This window comes from Staurois parvus, unplaced genomic scaffold (assembly GCF_062004578.1).
Source record: "Staurois parvus isolate SC_StPar_1 unplaced genomic scaffold, SC_StPar_1.0 ptg000047l, whole genome shotgun sequence".
Classification (NCBI taxonomy): Eukaryota; Metazoa; Chordata; class Amphibia; order Anura; family Ranidae; genus Staurois; species Staurois parvus.
The window spans coordinates 4,864,045-4,884,011 of NW_028317843.1; the positions used below are offsets into that span (position 1 = coordinate 4,864,045).

At 38.8% G+C, this 19,967-nt stretch overlaps 1 protein-coding gene across 4 annotated transcripts in view; it reads left to right on the plus strand.

The window, feature by feature from the left end:
- Positions 1 to 2,664: 2,664 nt before the first annotated feature.
- TMEM74 (transmembrane protein 74) overlaps positions 2,665 to 19,967 on the plus strand; it is a 94,397-nt gene continuing 77,094 nt past the window's right edge. The window contains exons 1-2 of one of the 4 annotated variants that reach the window (XM_089664451.1): positions 2,688 to 2,784; positions 10,124 to 10,180. The gene's annotated coding sequence lies outside the window, so the exon portion shown is untranslated. Of the gene's footprint in view, positions 2,785 to 2,806; positions 2,941 to 10,123; positions 10,181 to 18,478; positions 18,588 to 19,967 lie in introns of those variants that run through there. The other 3 variants (XM_089664450.1, XM_089664453.1, XM_089664452.1) reach the window with 3 other exon arrangements.

Genomic DNA, 19,967 nt, shown 5'->3' on the forward strand with positions numbered 1-19,967 from the left:
TTCTGATCACTATGAACAGTGGTAACTGTTTTCCTTATCAATATTTTATTACAAGATAGACAATCTTAAAGTGGTTCTAAAGTCAAATAGTTTTTTTACCTTAATGCATTCTATGTAAAACCCTTTCAGTAGCTACCCCCCCCCCCACCCCCACTCCTCTAAATACTTTCCTGAGATCTGTAACTATCCAGCGTTGCGCCCTTCTGCAGGTCTTCTCCTTCCTCTCCCCTCTTTCACAGGCTTGGCTTTGAGCAGTGGGAGCCATTGGCTTCTGCTGCTGTCACTCAAATCCTGTGAGGAGGGAGCGGGGGGTGGGGACAAGCCACGCTGTGTGTGTCACTGGATGCATACAGTCTGGCTCAGTAGCGAGCCCACATGTCTGCCACCCATAAGAAGTGGCTTCCTATGGTGGAACACAAAGAGAGTGAGCTGAGATTAGTGAAGGAGCTTTGGGGTTGCTCTGTGCAATACCGTTATAGGTAATTATAACATCTTTTTTTATTTTTATTATAAAAGCAATTTTTAACTTTACAGCCACTTTAATATTGCTGCTATCATTGTGATATTACTGTAATTTGCATTAAACTCTATAATTTATAACACAAAAGCAAACTGGAAAAATTAAAGTGAATATGAATAATACATGTTATTATTCTGTTGCTAATGGCAGTTATATACTTGTATTTACATAAAGTGTTAGTTCACCTTTGAAGAAAAACATGTAAAGGTGAACACTGTACAACCTCCCCACATTCCCCTCCCCCAGTCCCTTCTGTACTTACCTCCAGTAGTGCTAAGCTAGCAGTGCCCATGTAGCTGGTCTAGTGGGCCAGGGTTTTGAATTTTCTGCTTTTTCTCCCTTTTCTTCATGCAGTGATTCTGGGACGGACCAGATGATTCACTATGATGATGAGCCTTTAAATTATATCTACATTAAATAAAAATTATATTTAAATTGCATTGCATCTAAATGTACATTTTTGAAATATTAAATAGTTAAAAATGTTTGCTTAACTGCTTTCTGTCCACCCTACAGCAGAAATACTATATACGTGATTTTGCATTTCAGGGTAGGGGGCATCCTACCTGCGCCGCCATTCGCGGCCGTGGCTGTCAATCACCAGGTTCTGGACGCTGATTACTTGCCGACGCTCAGTGATTTACGATGATCTCCGATGGGGAGGAGAACTGTTTTGTTTACTAGCAGCTCTCCTCCCTGTCAGCTCGGGCACACTGCCGTGGATGCTGTGCACAGCCATCCAAAGCAGAGTGATTACAGTGAAGCACCCACACACCGCCACAGACACTCTAGTTAAACACTCCCTGCACACAGTTAATCCTTTGATCGCCCCTCATGTTAACCCCTTCCTTCCCAGTGTCATTAGTACAGTGTCAGTGCTTTTTTTTTTTAGCACTGATCACAGTATTGGTGTCACTGGGGATGTCAGTGACACCAAGTCAGTTCCCCCCAGTATCAGAATGCCCGCCACAGTCCCGCTATAAGTAGCTGATCACTGCCATTACTAGTAAAAATAAGAAAAAAAATTCCTGTATATGTACCGCCATTTGTAAATGCTGTAACTTTCACATAAACCAATTAATTTACATGTATTGGGATTTGTTTTTAGCAAAGACATGCCGCAGAATACATTTTGGCCTAAATTTACAATGAAATTTGATTTTTTTTATTTTTTTTACTGGACATGTTTAATAGCAAAAAGTCAAAAATATTATTTATTTCTCAAAATTGTCGGGCTTTTTTTTTATAGTGCATAAAATAAAAAATTCACAGGTGATCAAAAACAACCGAAAGAAAGCTCAATTCGTGGGAAAAAAAGGGCGTAAATTTGACTTGGGTGCAGCATTGCATGACCGCGCAATTGTCAGTTAAAGTAATGCAGTGCCATAATGCAAAAAATGGCCTGGTCAGGAAGTGGGGTAAATCCTCAGAAGGGAAAGTGGTTAAATTATATTTATATTTAAATTAAATCAAAATTATATTTACATAATTTGCATGACATCTAAATAAATTTTTTTTTAAATATTACATTGTTTAAAATATTCACTTAAATTATATTTCAATTTAAATTAAATTGAAACTATATTTACTTAGTTATAGACATCTATATATATATATATATATATATATATATATTTTTTTTTTTTTTTTTTTACATTGCTTAAAATATTTATATAAATTATATTTATATTTAAACTCATATTTTTATTTAAATTGAATTGAAATTATATTCACTTAAATTGCATTGTATCTAAAAATATATTTGTATTTTTTAGATGTTACATGTTTAAAATATTTACAGAAATTATATTTCTACTTAAATTCAATCAAAATTATGTTCACCTAAATTGCATTGCATCTAAATCTATTTATTTCATTTTTGAAAACATTAAATTGTTTAACGTGTTTACTTTAGTTATATTTATATTTGAATTAAATAGAAATCATATTTACTTAAATTTGTTGCATCTAAATAAACGTGCACTTCATTTTTTGTTTACATTATACTAAATTAAAAGATGCAATTCTTCTAATTAGAACCCCTATCATCCTGGCCATTCCTGTGAACACACAGGACCAGAGCATCCTTCTTCTCAAACTACAACACCCAGCAGGCTTTGCACACAACCACTCCCCAGCTAAGAACATCCTTGCTGGAAGCTGAAGATGAGCAGAACACACTGAGCTGGGGCTACAAAGTGCTGCTGCTCTCCCAGCACCTCCTGCTGCAGACCGGACAGGGGAGCAACCACACACTCCCATCAGTAAGTACCGGGACCCCTGGAACAATAAGCCAGCCGGATTCTATTTCTGGCAACTGGCTGCATTTAGTGCATTGTGACAGTTCATGCATGCTGCTTTCTGTCTTTCTTAGGAAAAGGCAGGCATTGCCTGACATCTCCATGCATATGTCAGTCCATGTAAGATCTTCTCTTTTATCTTTAATTAAAGTCGTGCACTTTTAAGAGGTTTCGCATAAATTATTTCAGTTCTTTTATTATTTTTCTTGCTATTTGCACTTTCACTGGGTTTGCTGGAAAATATGATTCTTATTTTATTATCTCGCATGATTCTTACATATATGTTATTAATATTATTATTTAAGTACATGAAATATTAAATTTATAATGCTTTTTGATAAATAATACTTTTAAAATGTGTATACATAGATGTATTTTTATTGTGTTACTGTTTAACCACACTTTATTTATAGATTGTAAGACTGTTGAGCTCTGTTTTTTTTTTTAATTATAGACCAAGAGTAAAATTATAATGCATGATAATTAATAATACTTTTTAGTGTATAATAATATAAAATTAGAATTTGTGGATTCATTTAGAAAGTAAATCTTGTTGGATTTTTTTGGATGCAGATTTAATTAGAGACGGATCTTAAGCTCGTCTTTATTTTGCTGCTGTAGCATGGTCATGCCTCCTAGGAATATCAAATTTCCTTAGAGAATCCTCAGCATCTCTGGGTTACAATAACCTGCTCTATAGAGTCTGTTTATCGTCTGGTCACAACCTGCTTTAATCTGGGTAATGCACATCTTCCTCATTACCCTTAGGGAGTGTGGAGAGTTTGCTCTGACTCCATCGATCAGTCGCTATGGGTTTTTTATATATAATATATGGACATTTTTTCTCAGTGGTGGCTATAAACAGCTGCCATCGATGTGATTTATGAAGGTTAAATGGATCCTGACTTTGTGTTTCAGCTTTTTCCTGTCCTTATGTAGTTTCCATCTAGATTATGGATTTGGATGCCTTGTAGGATGAGTTAGTGTTCTCTGTCTCTGTCCAAGTGGAAAAAGGCACAGCTTACATTAGGGAAGGATGGCAGGCAGGCTGTTATTAAAGTAACCACTGTCCATTTACGGGCAGATGTCTCCCCGAGAATAATTGGCAATCTGCCTGTTTTATCAGGACATGCACGAGATTTCCCATGGATTTACCGACCTTTGTGGCTCATGCATCAAGGCACTTTGATCTTTTTATGTTGAAGTTGACCTATATTTAAAACACAACAATCTTCTTACTGAGCATCCTTGAATTACCTATGCTGGAGAAAATGCTTCCTTGGGTTCCTACAGTTGCTGGCCATATGGCCAAATGCTTTGGCATTTAGCCACGTGATTTCAGCTAAAGTTGAATGTAGATGGATTTTCAGGAAGCACAAGCCAATGAGTGATCCTCCCCTTTAGCTGAAATGATGTAAACAAATGACTAGTTATATGTCAAACATGACCGCTGTTCTATAGCTTTTTCCGCATATTATATTCTCACGTTGAGACACAGGTGATTAGGATACGTTAAGAGGATTCGTTTTAATCCATCTCCCTACTGTAAAAATTGAACAATTAAAGTTCAATCAGAAGGCATATTGTGCTTTCTTAGATCAGTGATCCAGGAGCAGACTGACAACTCATGGGGCCCCCGGGCAATAGGGGATCATGGGGCCCCTGTGTCCTTGCCCACACTCAAAGCACACCCAAAAAAGCCTATAAAAATGTAACAGGGGTATTTCATGGGGCCCCCTACTGACCCCGGGCACTCGGCCGTGCCCGAGTGCTCGAATGGTTAGTCCGCCCCTGCAGTGATCTAAGTCTGGGTTACCCCCGGGATCCCATGAGCACAGGACCTATTAGTCTCCACAGCACCATACCAACCAAAGACCTTTTCCAACATTAGACAAAACATCATTCTGATCTATAGCAGGAGGCATGCTGAGTTGTCCCTAGGATTCAGGAGAAGATGAAAGTCCACCTCTTCCAGAAATCCTCCACCTCCTGTACTCTGCCACACTGCTGGAGCCAAAATGTAGAGCTCTGATAAAAGGGGGGACTCTGATGTATAGGGGTGGCTCTGATGTGATGGGTGGCTTCATGTATAGGGGGGGATCTGAGCTAGTTACATAGTTAGTCTGGCTGAAAAAAGACAAGTCCATCCAGTTCAATCATTAAAAAATAAAAAGATATAATCCTACACCCACAGTTGATCCAGAGGAAGGCAAAAAAAACCAGCAAAGCATGATCAAATTTGCTCCTGCAGGGAAAACAATTCCTTCCTGATTCCCAGAGAGGCAATCGGATATTCCCTGGATCAACTTTACCTATAAATGTTAGTATCTAGTTATATTCTGTGTATCTAAGAAAGAATCCAGGCCTTTTTTAAAGCAATCCACAGAGCTGCAACAACAAAAAATAGAAAAAAGCGCCAATCTATATATGTCAAAGAAAAATATATAAAACTTGTGTATAAAGCAGCAACACCCCACCAAAATTATAAGTAATAAATTTGGCAAATTTAAACAATATATCATATAGGCATGCGCTAAAAATATACAACACCAAATAATTAAATAATTATTCAACACCAAATAATTAAGTGTCCATATTAAAACTGTGAAAGTCCAAAAAAATCTATTTGAAATTCCATTGTGAACTGTGAGTGATCCACCACCAAATGAATTAAATAAACTCACCAGAGCTAAATGCTGATCAGATTATAGACCAGCACCAGCGCTTGTGCTCTGGGAGCGATGAATGCAACGATTTCCAAATATAAGATGAAATAAGTAATCAAATCCTGATGATCAATAATGGCAGTCGGCATAAGGAACAGCATATCTCTATCAGACGCAATACTCTGCAGCCAAAGGTCTTATATTATATCTCTCCTTTCAAATCCATCTCTCCATAATGTATAAGGTGTACTCAGGGACAAAAAAAAAGAAATATAATGGTGCAATACTTTTTTATAAAAAGTATATATTTAATAAAATCTCCAATACACTCACAAGAAGGGTGTCCAGACAGACACCAGCTTAAACAGCGATACACAGCAACTGAGAAACGAGGATCCCCGCTCACCGCTTATCACCTCCGACACACAATAGGAACAGAACGTCCAGACGTCAGCATCGAGTAGGCCACGCCCAACATGTTTTGTCACCTTGATGACGTCGTGGTGACGAAACGCATTGGGCGTGTCCTACTCGATGCTGATGTCAGGACGTTCTGTTCCTATTGTGTGTCGGAGGTGATCCGCGGACACTTAATTATTTGGTGTTGAATAATTATTTAAATATTTGGTGTTGTATATTTTTAGCGCATGCCTATATGATATATTGTTTAAATCCACAGAGCTGGCCAGAACTAACTCTTGAGGGAGTCTATTCCACATTTTTACAGCTCTCACTGTGAAGAAACCTTTCCATTTTTGGAGATTAAATTTATTTTCCTCCAGACGTAAAGTGATGACCTCAGGGTCAATAGTTCTACACCGAGTTCACTATACGAACCACTGATGTATTTATACATGTTGATCATATCCCCCCTTAATCCCCTCTTCTCATGATGGAGATACTCTGACATGAATGGGGAAAACCAATATGATGGGGCGACCTTTGACATGATGGAGAACTCTTATGTGATAGGGGGGTTTCTGATGTGAAGTTCGATTCATCAAGGTGGTTGTGTGCATTGTCTCAGGCACAGGTTTCCCATTGATAAATAACATTTACATTTTACTCTGGAGTGCCTAGAGATTTTGCATACTTTTAAAGGGTACTGCAACTGAAAAAAAGGTTGAGACCCTGTCTTTGCTCACACAGGGGTTACTCACAATGCAGTATCTTTGTTGCAAGTGATACCTGAATCATTTGTAGAAGATTAGGGACCTTTTGTTTCCAGTCTGTTAGTTAACCCTAAATTGCTGCCAGCTTTGCTTGAATCTGTGCCATTACAAGTAAAAATCTGGCCTCCCTGCCAGGGCAAAACGACTGGTTTTCTTGAAAGTGACAGCCCCACCAAAAATGCCTTGAGCAAGATGCCTTGCTTTGTTTATGGGAGCATGGCTTCCATGTATGGAGGAGCATGTGGCCTTCACCATATAACAAAAGTTGAGCTTAAGTGGTCAAACAGACCCAAACACTGTCATGTGGTTCAGTAGGCAGTAACATAATCCACTTAGGTAAGCTCTCACAATGTCTAACACCAGAGCTTACTTAGGTTAAGTTCACATATATATATAAAAAATAAATATAAACCAACACTTGCGTAAACATTTTAAACAACAAAATATAAATAAGTGCAGCTTGCACATATAAAGGCAATATTATTATGTAAATGTATAAATGCAGCGCTAGTTATAAAATGATCTTATGTCACTTTAAATACAATAAAGTCCATGTGTGTTCCCAAATGTCCATTCAGGTGCATAAAGGGACAAGTTCAATCCAAAAAGCTGTCACCTTACACCCAAAGAAGATTGGCCTCTTACCAGACAATTTGACCGCACAAAGGTCGGTCAACATACGCAGTGATATAACATCAATATGGCAATCGATCCTCAATAGAGATCCCCTCCAGAATGAAAAGTAGCTTCTACACATTCAATAATCTCCTAATGGCAAAAACTCACATCTGATGGCCAGGGAATGAATAAAGAGGGAAAGCAACTCATAGTGTAGTATTTAAAATTTAATTCAATAAATTTATTAAGGTTCCACGTACATCAGTATATAAGCCAACCAGCATTTGTAAAACAAATGTTTCGAACCGACAAGATGGCCACCATCCCTCCAGAGCACAATGACGTCACACAGCAAGGCTTCAACTTATGCGTTTCATCATCAAAAAGAAATCGTCAGGGGCGTGGTTCACATATATGTAGCTGTGTGAACAGTGGTTTGTGCGGGTACGTTAGCATATTCATTTTAATGGGCTACCGTGCTTCATGAAATGTAGGGAAAAGGTCTCTGCACTAATTTGAAAATTGCAACCCGTACAGGAACCGCAAGTACAGTGTGGTTCCCAGTTCAGGTGTGATTTCTAGTGCAGGCAGAGAGTCATTAGGATTAATGGCACCCACCCAGATCTCCTTCATTTCACTGTGGGGGTGGTTGCGGTTGCGGGAATAGCCGCAACCACCCGCACAGGTGTGAGCCTAGCCTTAGGTTGGACTCCTACAGCATGGAGACAGCAAGGGAGTGAGGATGGGTGAGTATACCTTGCTGAGGGAGTGGACTATCCAGAGGCAAGAGGCAGGTGACAGTGTCTCTTTAAGTATATCCTTTCCAATTGATATCTATAGTTAAGACGTAAAGATATCTATATCATCTGGATGGAGGGGATGAAGGGGATTCTGATGTTTGGATCTCTGCTATGGAAAGTGAAGACAGAACTCCTGATCTGTATATACAGTATGTTCTATGGCAGGGAATCAGGAGGTATTGAAACCAAAGAATCAAGCAATAGTGCAAGACCTGCATTGACTCCTCAATAAAGGATGCATGACATGAAGGGTTTTTTTCAGGGACTTACATGTAGCACACTCATCCAACCAGGTGGTTACCCAACACCCAGCCAGCTGTCCAGGGTATCATTGGGCATAAAGAAAGCAGGCACAGGTAAGTCTTTCCAGGTATATCCTTCTAGCACTCCTGGTATAGGGAGGGGCATCAGTGGGCATCTGTGAATGTCCTCATTGGCATGGCTTTCTATTGATGGGCACCTTGATCTATAATGAAGTTGCCCAACTGATTTTTCTATCTTACAAATGTAACTTTCTTACCTCTGTTTTCTCATTGCCTTGTCCTTAATGTGATGCCATACTCTTAGTTTTTTTACTTTCTCTGGTTTTAAGATTGTTGATGCCCCCTGGCTACCTCCATTTTGGTTCATCTTTGACACCCTTTATGCCCAGGTGGCTTTGATCCCTACTAGTTCACTGCCTACTCTCTGTATGCCTCTGTGCCAGTTAATCTGTCCCACCCAGTCTTTGGATTTCTGGTTTCTGTTCCAACTAGTGAAGTCTCTATGATCCAATGTATAGGATCTTGGGAAAACCAATGCATGCATATGAAGCATCTTTACAGTGTGGCTGCTTTAGGTGAAGAGGGGTGCAGGAGAGGTTGTTGCCCATACATTACAGAATAATTCTATTTACGACCAGTGCATGTTTATGATCAAATCAATGTCATGCCAAGCAGATCAATGTTGGCAATATGAACAGAATTTGTTTTCCACTATAATGGTGAGCTTTTAATGGGGTATTAGGCTGGTTTGCTATGTCCTGTAGCTTTAACATGCTGCCTTATTAAAGTGTTACTAAACCCACAACAGTCAAATCAGTCTGTATATGCAGTAAAGCATGCTTGTTATACTCACTGTGGAACCTAAGGGGTTAATCCTCTGCATTTTGTAAAAATACTGTTTTATCCTGTCTTCTCTGCCCCTCCTCTTGTTCAAATGTCCAGTCGTATCTCCTAATAAGACAGACTGAACCCCTAGTCACATGCACATGCTCAGTTTAGTGTGTATTGCTAGAGGGTTTTTTTTTTCTTGGGAGAGTGCATGTGATCAGCACAGGGCCAATCAGCACTCTCCATACAGAGGTCAGGGGTCCTGCATCTTCCTAGAGCAGAAAGAAAACTCCTACCCCATATGGAAGAAAAATATATTTGAAGTATATTTTAAAAATATTCTTCCCATATATATTGACATCTATTTGAAAAAAATATATATATATTTGAAAAAATAAATAAATAAATAAATATATATATATATATATATATATATATATATATATATACACAGCATGTTGAAATGTGTTTTTTATAATCTCCTAGATTGTAAGCTCCAAGGAGCAGGGCCCTCGAACCCCTCGTGTATCGCATTGTATTGTTATTGTACTGTCGCATGTATTGTCTCCCATTGTAATGTATAGTGCTGAGCAAACTGTTGGCGCTTTATAAATACTGTATAATAATAATATATATTACAAAATATATGAAATTTTTTTTTAAAAATATATATTTTTCAGATTTTTTTTAACATATAAAAAGTAATTTTAACACATATGTTTACATATATTTGTAAATGCATTCCAAAAATGTAGATTTGTACTTTTAAAGACATACAGTATATTTGAAATGTATTATTTTTCATATATATTATATATATTTATTTATTTATTGAAATTTATTTTGAAATATATTTAATATAGTCAAAATTGTAGCATTTTAAATATATATCAATATATTTGGGAAGAATATTTTAAAAATATATTTGAAATATATTTTTCTTCCATGTGGGACAGGCTTTAACCAGTGCTCTGCTGAAGTCACAAGACTGCCCTAATTAATGATGAGAAAAGGTATTTAGCAGTTTATATTTACTAAACTAATTGCATTTCCATGTTGCGTGTACTGTGGGAGACCAGATATAGTGAATGCAGGGTCCTGGGGATAGTAACACTTTAAATACTAGTGTACAAAGTACTGTAAACCAGAGAAACCTGTAAGATTTACATTTACTACAATACTTTTGCATCATTGATAGACAAATTTGTATGAGCTGTGGAGGTTGCTGCACTTTTATTGTTTGCTTTATGTAATGTCTAGTTGCCTCTTAAATAACTGCCATTTTTTTTATTGCTTCACAAAAAAAAAGCCCTTCAGCTTTCGATGGAGCTTGCAATATAAACATCATTATGTTACCAGTATAAAAAGAAGAATTCCGATTGTTGATGAAAATCTTTTCTTTCTATCATAGCAGTAAGATAATGGTACTGCATTACTGTTCTTTCCAGTAGGATTCCACAGCAACCTCTCTCCATCCAAAACAAATATTCCCGGCAGAATGATCACTACCGCTTTGTTGATGCTCTCTCAGCTTAATGACATTGCCCTCTCTCACCCAGCCTGCCATGTCATAGCTTTGCTGTAGGTGCTCAGCCGTGGTTTCATCCTCCAGAAACTAATTAATACCACGGCACTGCATTTGGGACACCAATCTCCATGCAAAATGGCAGCACCCTAAGGTCAAATAATCGAGTCTCAGGGGATGCATTAGACAAACAATTCTGCCAAGAACCAAGACAGGTGAGCTTAGAGTAGCTGAGTCGTGTGACCTGTTCCAGCAGTTTTAATAAAGGAGCGAAAGTTTAGTATTAAATCATCACGGTTTTTTAACCACTTCCCCTCCAGAGGATTTACCCCCCTTCCTGACCAGGCCATTTTTTGCGTTACGGCGCTGCGTTATTTTAACTGACAATTGCACGGTCATGCAACGCCGCACCCAAATGAAATTTACATGCTTTTTTTCCCACAAATAGAGCTTTCTTTCGGTGGTATGTGATCGCCTGTGTGGTTTTTATTTTTTGCGCTATAAAATAAAAGACTGACAATTTTGAGAAAAAACAATATTTTGGACTTTTTGCTATTAAACATATCCAGTAAAAAAATTTAAAAATTCAAATTTCGTCATAAATTTTGCCCAAAATGTATTCTACTACATGTCTTCTAAAAAAAAAAATCCCAATACGTGTAATTTACTTGGTTTACGTGAAAGTTATAGTGTTTACAAATGGCGGTATATATACTGGAATTTTATTTTTACTAGTAATAGCGGCGATCAGTGACTTATAGCGTGACTGCGAGGGACATTCTGATACTGGTGGCAACTGACTTGGTGTCACTGACATCCCCAGTGACACCAATACAGTGATCAGTGCTAATAAAAAGCACTGACACTGTACTAATGGCACTGGGCAGGAAGGGGTTAACATGTGGGGCGATCAGCCTGTCCTGAGGTGAACTCACTACCTCACTCTCAGACTGACTCATCCCAGGCTGCTACTAAACCTCTATCTAACAAAAGAAAAACAACAAACCAATCTAGCTAACCTAGAGGACGGTAAAGCACATAAGAGTTAACAGGTTCACAGTTATTAGGTTAAATAGTGTCAGGAAAGGCTTTCTCATAGTACAAAGTTTCACGGCGCATACAAATGCTCATGCGCAGACTGGCGACTAGCAGGGCAGATGTGCACAAGAATGAGCACGCATGCAAAATGAATGGGCTCAAATCGCACTGCAAAGAATCACATGTGATTTGAACAGGAATGCAGTGCGATTCCTGTCTGAATCCCAAGCGCTTTACCTGCGGCTACGGTGTGATTGTAGCCATCCAAAAGGACCAGTTCAAATCGCACTGACAATCGCACTGCACCTGCAGGGAAAACGCATTTCTTTTCATGTAGCATACGATTCTTTGCAGTGTGCTTTGAGCCCATTCATTTTGTATGGGCTCAAATCGCACTGAAAAGGTATCAGTACTCGGTATAGGCGCCTACTTGACCGAAAGTATCAGTACTCAAACTCATCGGTAAAAAAACAGTATTGAGGCAAACCTATTATATAAAATGCACATGCATGTCCCACAAGCGTGTAATGGTATATGCATGTTAGGTAATCTCAACTTTACACCTACAATATTTAAAATGACACTAAACTCTGGTTTAAAAAATTATTTTCAAGCATGTATTCCTAACTGAAAATGTCCCTTCTATTGCTCTCAGCTCTTCAAATCTCCAAATTCATTTTTTTTTGCTGTGATCTGACATCTTGTTAGAAAGTGTTCGTTCTCCATTGCCTCACTGTACAAAGGGACATAGCCACCCTCTCTTGCTTGCTCCTGACATGGACTATGGGGTTTGTAGTGGACATAGAGTAGTGGATATGACAATGGATTGTTTTCACAGAGAATAGGTGCAGGTACTCCCCCCTACCCTGAGTCACCCCTTGTCTCCGCCCCTGACCTACCTTGGAGCACTGACCCTTGTCTCTGCTCTCTATCCACCTCCTAGTACTACTCCTTTTAGAGCATACAGACCCAAGTATCACTCTCTGGTGTTAAGTAATGTGTATGGAACTGGTTAATGATAATTGACACGCAAGCAAAAATAGATGCTTTCCAACAACAATAGACCCTCCCCCAAGGAACAAAATACACCTCCAGCAACAATAGATCTGCCCGAGCAATAATACACACCTGCTGGCAACAATAGCTCCCCCCAGCAGCCAGCATTAATAGAACCCCCCTCAACATTAGAACCATAGAGCAACAATAGATCTTTCCCAGCTACAATAGATCCCCAGCAATTATCATCAATAGACCCTCCAGCACACCCCAGTCTCCTTTGTCCGCACATACATTCTGTGCTATAGGTCCTGGAACTGCATTCCCCCATGTTCCCACTGAAAAAAAAGCGCTGAATATGACTACATCTAACATGCACTGCCCGTTCCAAACTGCAGGAAATGAGAGGGAAAAGGAGAGGTTCAGGAGATCCAGGGAGGCAGAAAAATGCAGTAAGAAGCAATTTCACGAAAAATAGATTACAGGGCCCTTAAGTAGTGGACGTGTATTGATTATTTTTAACCGCTTCCCCGTTGCCCTATAGTAGAACTATGCTACAGGGTGGCAGGGCTGCGCAATATGACGTGTATATATATATATGTGATTTGCATTTCCGGATAGGGAGCCATTGTTGGCTAGGCATGTCAATCACTGGGTCCAGGCCGGAGATTCACCGCCGACACCCAACAATCATCATGCAAAGTTGACAGGGGTCCCTCTCCTGTCAGCAAGGACATGCTGCTTTGTATTTCTCTGCACAGCATGTCTCCCTAGTAAAACATACACAGTTAACCCTTTGATCGCCCAAAAGTTAACCACTTCCTGCCCAGTGTCATTAGTACAGTATCAGTGCTTTTTTATTAGCACCGATCACTGTATTGGTGTCACTGGGGATGTCAGTGGCAGTTAGTCAGTTCCCATTCATTGTCAGAATGCCCGCTGCAGTTATTATTATTACTATTAGTAGTAGTCCCGCAGGCCCACAGTCCCACTATAAGTCGCTGATTAGTAGTATAATTTTTTTTAATTTCAGTATATATACCACCATTTGTAAACACTATAACTTTCACGTAAACCAATTAATTTACACGTATTGGGATTTTTTTTTTAGCAAAGACATGTAGCAAAATACATTTTGGACGCAATTTATAAAGACATTTGATTTTTTAAATGTTTTATTGGATATGTTTTACAGCAAAAAGTCAAAAATATTGTTGTTTATTCAAAATTATCAGTCTTTTTGGTTTATAGCGCAAAAAATAAAAAACGCACAGGTGATCAAACACCACCGAAAGAAAGCTCTATTTGTGGGAAAAAAGGACATAAATCTGTGTACAGCGTTGCATGACCGCGCAATTGTCAGTTAAAATAAAACAGTGCCATATCGCAAAAATGGCCTGGTCAGGAGGGGGACAGATCTTCTGGAGGGCAAGTGGTTAAGGAAAACAATACATTGCAGAAAATGTCTAACTGGGCACTTTTACCTCAATGGAGGTCTCCTGGGAATGTTTGCTGAGGATTCTGTACTTTATAGACATCCTGGTTAGCATCCAGATGCTGAAATCATCGCTATCAGGTCACCTACAGGGTGTCTTTACCTTACCAGTGAACCTCGAAAACATTGTAAGCAGATTCTACAAGCCTGCATGCAGCGCCGTGTCAGCATCTGTTCAAGGATATCTATACCTGCCTTAGAGACATTTGCTGGCAAAAAATAAAAGAATGGCGTATTGATATCAGCATTAGATAAATATAGTTTTGTAAATCCCCAGGAAAGAAATACTCTGAAATTTATAAGTTCCAGGTGATAGAAGATAAAACGTTTAATTCTAATGTTTCTGAGGTTTCAGGTTAAAGAACAAGGAAGATACTGTATATAATACTTGCTTTAGGTTTAGAATCTTCCTTCAATAGTGTTTCAATCGCTTTTAATCCAGTTTTAATGTATTGAAATATACTGAGATGCCAGAATAACAACATGACCTCTGGAAAGTTTTACCCCCATCATGACCAGGCCATTTTTTTGCTATTCAGCACTGTGCTACTTTAATTGGCAACTGGTCGGTCATGCAACACTGTACCCAAATAAAATTTACGTAATTTTTTCACAACTGTTTTTTTTGTTTAGTTTTTATTATATAAACGAAAAAGGTTGAAAATTGTGAAAGAAATTATCTTCTGTTATAAAACATATACAATAAAATCAAATTTAGAAAAATATTTAGGTCAAAATGTATTCTGCTAAATGTCTTTGGTAAAAAAAAAAAGAAATCCCAATAAGTGCATATTGATTGGTCTGTATGAAAGTTATAGTGTCTACAAACTATGGTATACCTGTAGATACTGGAATTTACTCAACTATAGATGCTATACTACTAATGGAGGTGATCAGCAACTTATAGTGTGACTGCCATAGTGTGGCATCCAATCTGGCACTAACAGACACTGGCTGGGAGGGACACTAACTGATTAACTGACAATGACGTCACTAGTAACACTAATACTGTGATCATTGATAATATTGCACACTGTACTAATGACACTGGCAGGATGACAGCAATGATCAGGAGAGCAATCAAGGGCTTAACTGTGTGCCTAACAAGTATAATGTGTGCTGCTTTTACTCAAAGGTCTGGCTGATTTTTTCTCCCTACTTTTCATGGAGAAGAAACAGTCAGATCGTTGTTCTGTGTACACAGAGTTCTGTGTGTTTGTATACACAGAGCTCTGTGCTGTGATTGGCCGCAACCGATCAGTGGGTATACAGCCAAAATCATTGGCTGAAAGCTGTTTACAAACTCGCGCTGTGTCCAATCACTGCACAGGTCAGCAGGGGGCGCACGCACGTGCCTGAAACCTGGAATTAAGCTGCGACTTACGGGTACGACGCTTAGCTTGGAGCTGCTGCCCTCCCACAGTAAATATACTGTGGGCGGGCGCCAATGGTTAAAATTCAACAGAAGGCTTGCATGGGCAGTGCTTGAAAAACAAAAAGTACAAAAGTGCCTCTAAGTATAGACTGTATACAATATATATTTCAGAAACGGTATACATTAGCAACTCACGTCTGAGCAGAAAGACAGGCACATAATAAATGGTGTCTGGTGAGGTTATGGGAGTCTGAAACGCTGGCTGTGTCCTCTGATGTGCAGTATGCCACTAGTCTCACTCCAAAAGCCAGCTTGAGTGTGGAGGACGATCAGGAAGGCGCGGTGACGTCACCAGACGTTACGTTACACGTGTTTCTAAGCATGCGCACTGCTATTGCATGTCAGGCGCGCTCCTTTGTCAAGCTCCAGAGACCATCTATTATGTGCCTGCCTTTCTCCTCAAACATATGAGTTGCTGCTGTATACCTTTTCTGGAATAAATATCGTATACAGTCTACACTTAGAGGCGCATTTGTACTTCTTTTTGTTTTTCATGCACTGTTTGAAGACCACTTTTACTCCAAGCAGAGGCTTGCCCTAAAAGCTGCAGACACCCCCCATGCTCCGGTGACCTTTCTCTACCTCCGGATGGACTTTATTTTTTAACGACTTGCCTACTGGGCACTTTTACCCCCTTCTTGCCCAGGCCGATTTTCAGCTTTCAGCACTGTTGCACTTTGAATGACAATTGGCGATCATGCAAGACTGTACCCAAACTAAATTTTTATCATTTTTTTGAGACAGGTAGAGCTTTCTTTAGGTGGTATTTAATTACCACTGGCGTTTTTAAATTTTTTTTGCTAAACAAGCTAAAAAAGACTGAAAATTTAAAAAAAAAAAATTTTCTTAGTTTCTGTTATAAAATTTTGTAAATAAGTAATTTTTCTCCTTCACTGATGTGCGCCAATGAGGCTACAGTGATGGGCACTGATAGGCTGCACTGACTGGCACTGATAGGCAGCACTGACTAGCGGCACTGATTGGCGACACTGATGGGCACTGATAGGCAGCACTAACTGGCACTGATAGCACTGAAAGGCAGCTCTGATGGGCACTGATATGTGGCATTGATGTGCACTGATATGTGGCATTGATGTGCCCTGATGGGCACTGGTATGTGGCATTGATGGGCACTGACAGGTGGCAATTATGGACACTGACGGGTGGCACTGATGGGGCTACACTGATCATCAAGGCACTGATGATCAGTGCCCTGATGATCAATGTGGATGTCCCTTCTGAGGATTGCCGATTACTGGCTCTCCTCTCCTGACGTGCTGTCAGCATGAGGAGAGGACTGCCGATAACCGGCATTTCCTATTTATATATGATCAGCTGTGATTGGACATGGCTGAACACATGATACAGCCTATGTCATTGGCTCTTTACTGCGATTGGTGATCAGCTGTGTCCCAGGAACACCGCGCACCACCAATGGGCGTGCATGCACAGCTAGAGTGGGAGGATGTCATATGACGTCTTCCCAGAAAGAGAGAACCACCGCCCTTCCATCATTTCCTTATATGGTGGTGGGAGGAGGTTAAATATATGGACTTTTTGATTTAAGAATCATATTTACTGCGCCTTTACTTTCATCTTTCTCATGGGCAATGCTTGACCTGTGATGGGGCAGAGCCGGGGGTTACATTGGTGAGCTTACAGTTTGGAGAACATCACCTGCATATGTTTATTAATCATCCAAAGACAGACAGAAATGGTGGTGGCATGGAACCTGCAGAAACGTGTTTGGAGGAAAAAGAAGGATGAGTTGCTTCCCAAGAACACCATCCCTACTGTGAAGCATGGGGGTGGTAACGCCATGCTTTGGGGGTGCTTTTCTGCAAAGGGGACAGGACGACTGCACTGTATTAAGGATAGTATGAATGGGGCCATTTATTGTGAGATTTTGAGCAACAACCTCCTTCCCTCAGTCAGAGCATGGAAGATGGGTCGTGGCTGGGTCTTCCAGCATGACAACAACCCGAAGAACACAGCCAGGATAACCAAGGAGTGGCTCCGTAAGAAGCATATCAAGGTTCTGGAGTGGCCTAGTCAGTCTCCAGACCTAAATCCAATAGAACATCTTTGGAGGGAGCTGAAACTCCGTGTTGCTCAGCGACAGCCCCAAAATCTGACAGATCTAGAGGAGATCTGTGCGGAGGAGTGGGCCAAAATCCCTGTTGCAGTGTGTGCAAACCTGGTCAAGGACTACAGGAAACGTTTGACCTCTGTAATTGCAAACAAAGGCTTCTGTACCAAATATTTACACTTTGCAAACTGCAGTTGCACTCTGCAAGTGCAGTTGCTCCAGAGCTTAGTAAATGAGCAGACTTCCATCATCCAATCATGTGCAAAAAAAATGCTGTTTTTTTATTTTCCTTGTACGTGATTGGGTATTCTTGGCAAAGGGAAGCATTACCTCATTTACTAAGCTCGAGAGCAACTGCACTTGCAGAGTGCAATTGCACTTTGCAAAGTGCGCAGTCTAATTTCCTTTAGTAAATCAACCCCATACAGTATACTATAGATGCAGTTACAGACATATAAACACTGCCATCTACTAGTTGAAGAATATATCTCTACTGAATACTGATGTAGTTGTTGCACAAAAAACATGAACACTGTATTCCAGCAGGTTCAGATATGCTCTAAGGTGTAAATGAGCCGTAAAATGTCAGATTCTAATGTGTCTATCAGCCATGGTCAGATATAGCTTTAGTAGTTTTATACTCACAGCGTCCAAACCAGCTATGGAGGCATATTTAGTACCATCTGCTTATGGAAGCTATTTCCAATTTTCTTTTCTTTTTGACATTATCTAGATTTGAATGCCATTTTTAGATGACTCATCCCCGCTTCTGAACCCGAACAAGTATTGGCTTTTCCATGAAGCTCAGCTTTCACTCTGAAAGGCTTTGTAGCTGAATAAAGGTAACGCTGATCCTGCGGAGTATTTTTAGTCCCTTTAACTTCTCACTCTATAGTCGTATTTATCCCAAGACCTTTCCATCACAGGGAGTGTCAGTACCGCATTTTCTTCCCCTAGTACTCCTATTAGTCACCTATGTATGGTACTTTCATCGCCTCGTCTTTCTGTTCTACACCTATAGTTTTTTTTTTAATGTTTCATTCATGAAGTTGCCATGGTTACATGACCCTGCACTTTACATAGGAAAAAAACAAAGAACTGACCGCCCAGGCACCCAGTATATCAATTAATATTACAGCACATAAACAGCAACACTGTGTACTGCCTAAAGTACAATGAAATTCATTTTTTTTTAAGAATCTACTTCCTTCAAGGAGTGAGACATTCTGTAGTATGTTATTTTTTGCCCAACACAAGGATTCATTTATTTTAAAAAAATGTTGGATGGATGGGTAGAGACATTGCCCATCCAATGCACATTTTTCTTAAATGGTTAGTTCGCTTTTACCAAAAAACTGCCTATGCAGATAAAGGGCATCTGTAGATAAAAACAAACTGTGCAGCTTTGACTAAATTTGGATAGTGAACATGCTATAGGTGTATCCCATTTATATACTTTCAAAAGCCTGGCCGAAAAACTCCCAGATATGGCATCATCCCATCCTGCCTTGTAGCTACCCACATATATTTGAAATACTACAATATATATATATATATATATATATATATATATATATATATATAAAATCTGAAGAATATATTTAAAAATATATATTTTTTAAATCTATTTTCAGATTTTTTTTACATATAAAAAAGTCATTTTAACATATATTTTTACATATATTTGTAAATGCAGTCCGAAAATGCAGATTTGTATTTTTAAAGACATACAGTATATTTGAATTGTATTTTTTTAAATATTTTTCATATATTTTGTAAGAAAAATGCATTTCAACATGCAGTATGTGCATATATATTTATTTATTGAAATATATTTTGAAATATATTGAATATAGCCAAAATTGTAGTATTTCAAATATATGACAATATATTTGGGAAGAATGTTTTAAAAATATACTTCAAATATATTTTTCTTCCATATTATTATGATTGTAAGCTCCACGAGCAGGGCCCTCCTATTCCTTCTGTACTGAAATGTATTGTAATTATACTGTCTCCCTTTTATTGTAAAGCGCTGCGCAAACTGTTGGCGCTATATAAATCCTGTATAATAATAATAATATATATATATATATATATTTTTTTTTTTTTTATTGAAATATATTTTGAAATATATTGAATATGGCCAAAATTGTAGTATTTCAAATATATGGCAATATATTTGGGAAGAATATTTTAAATATATACTTCAAATATATTTT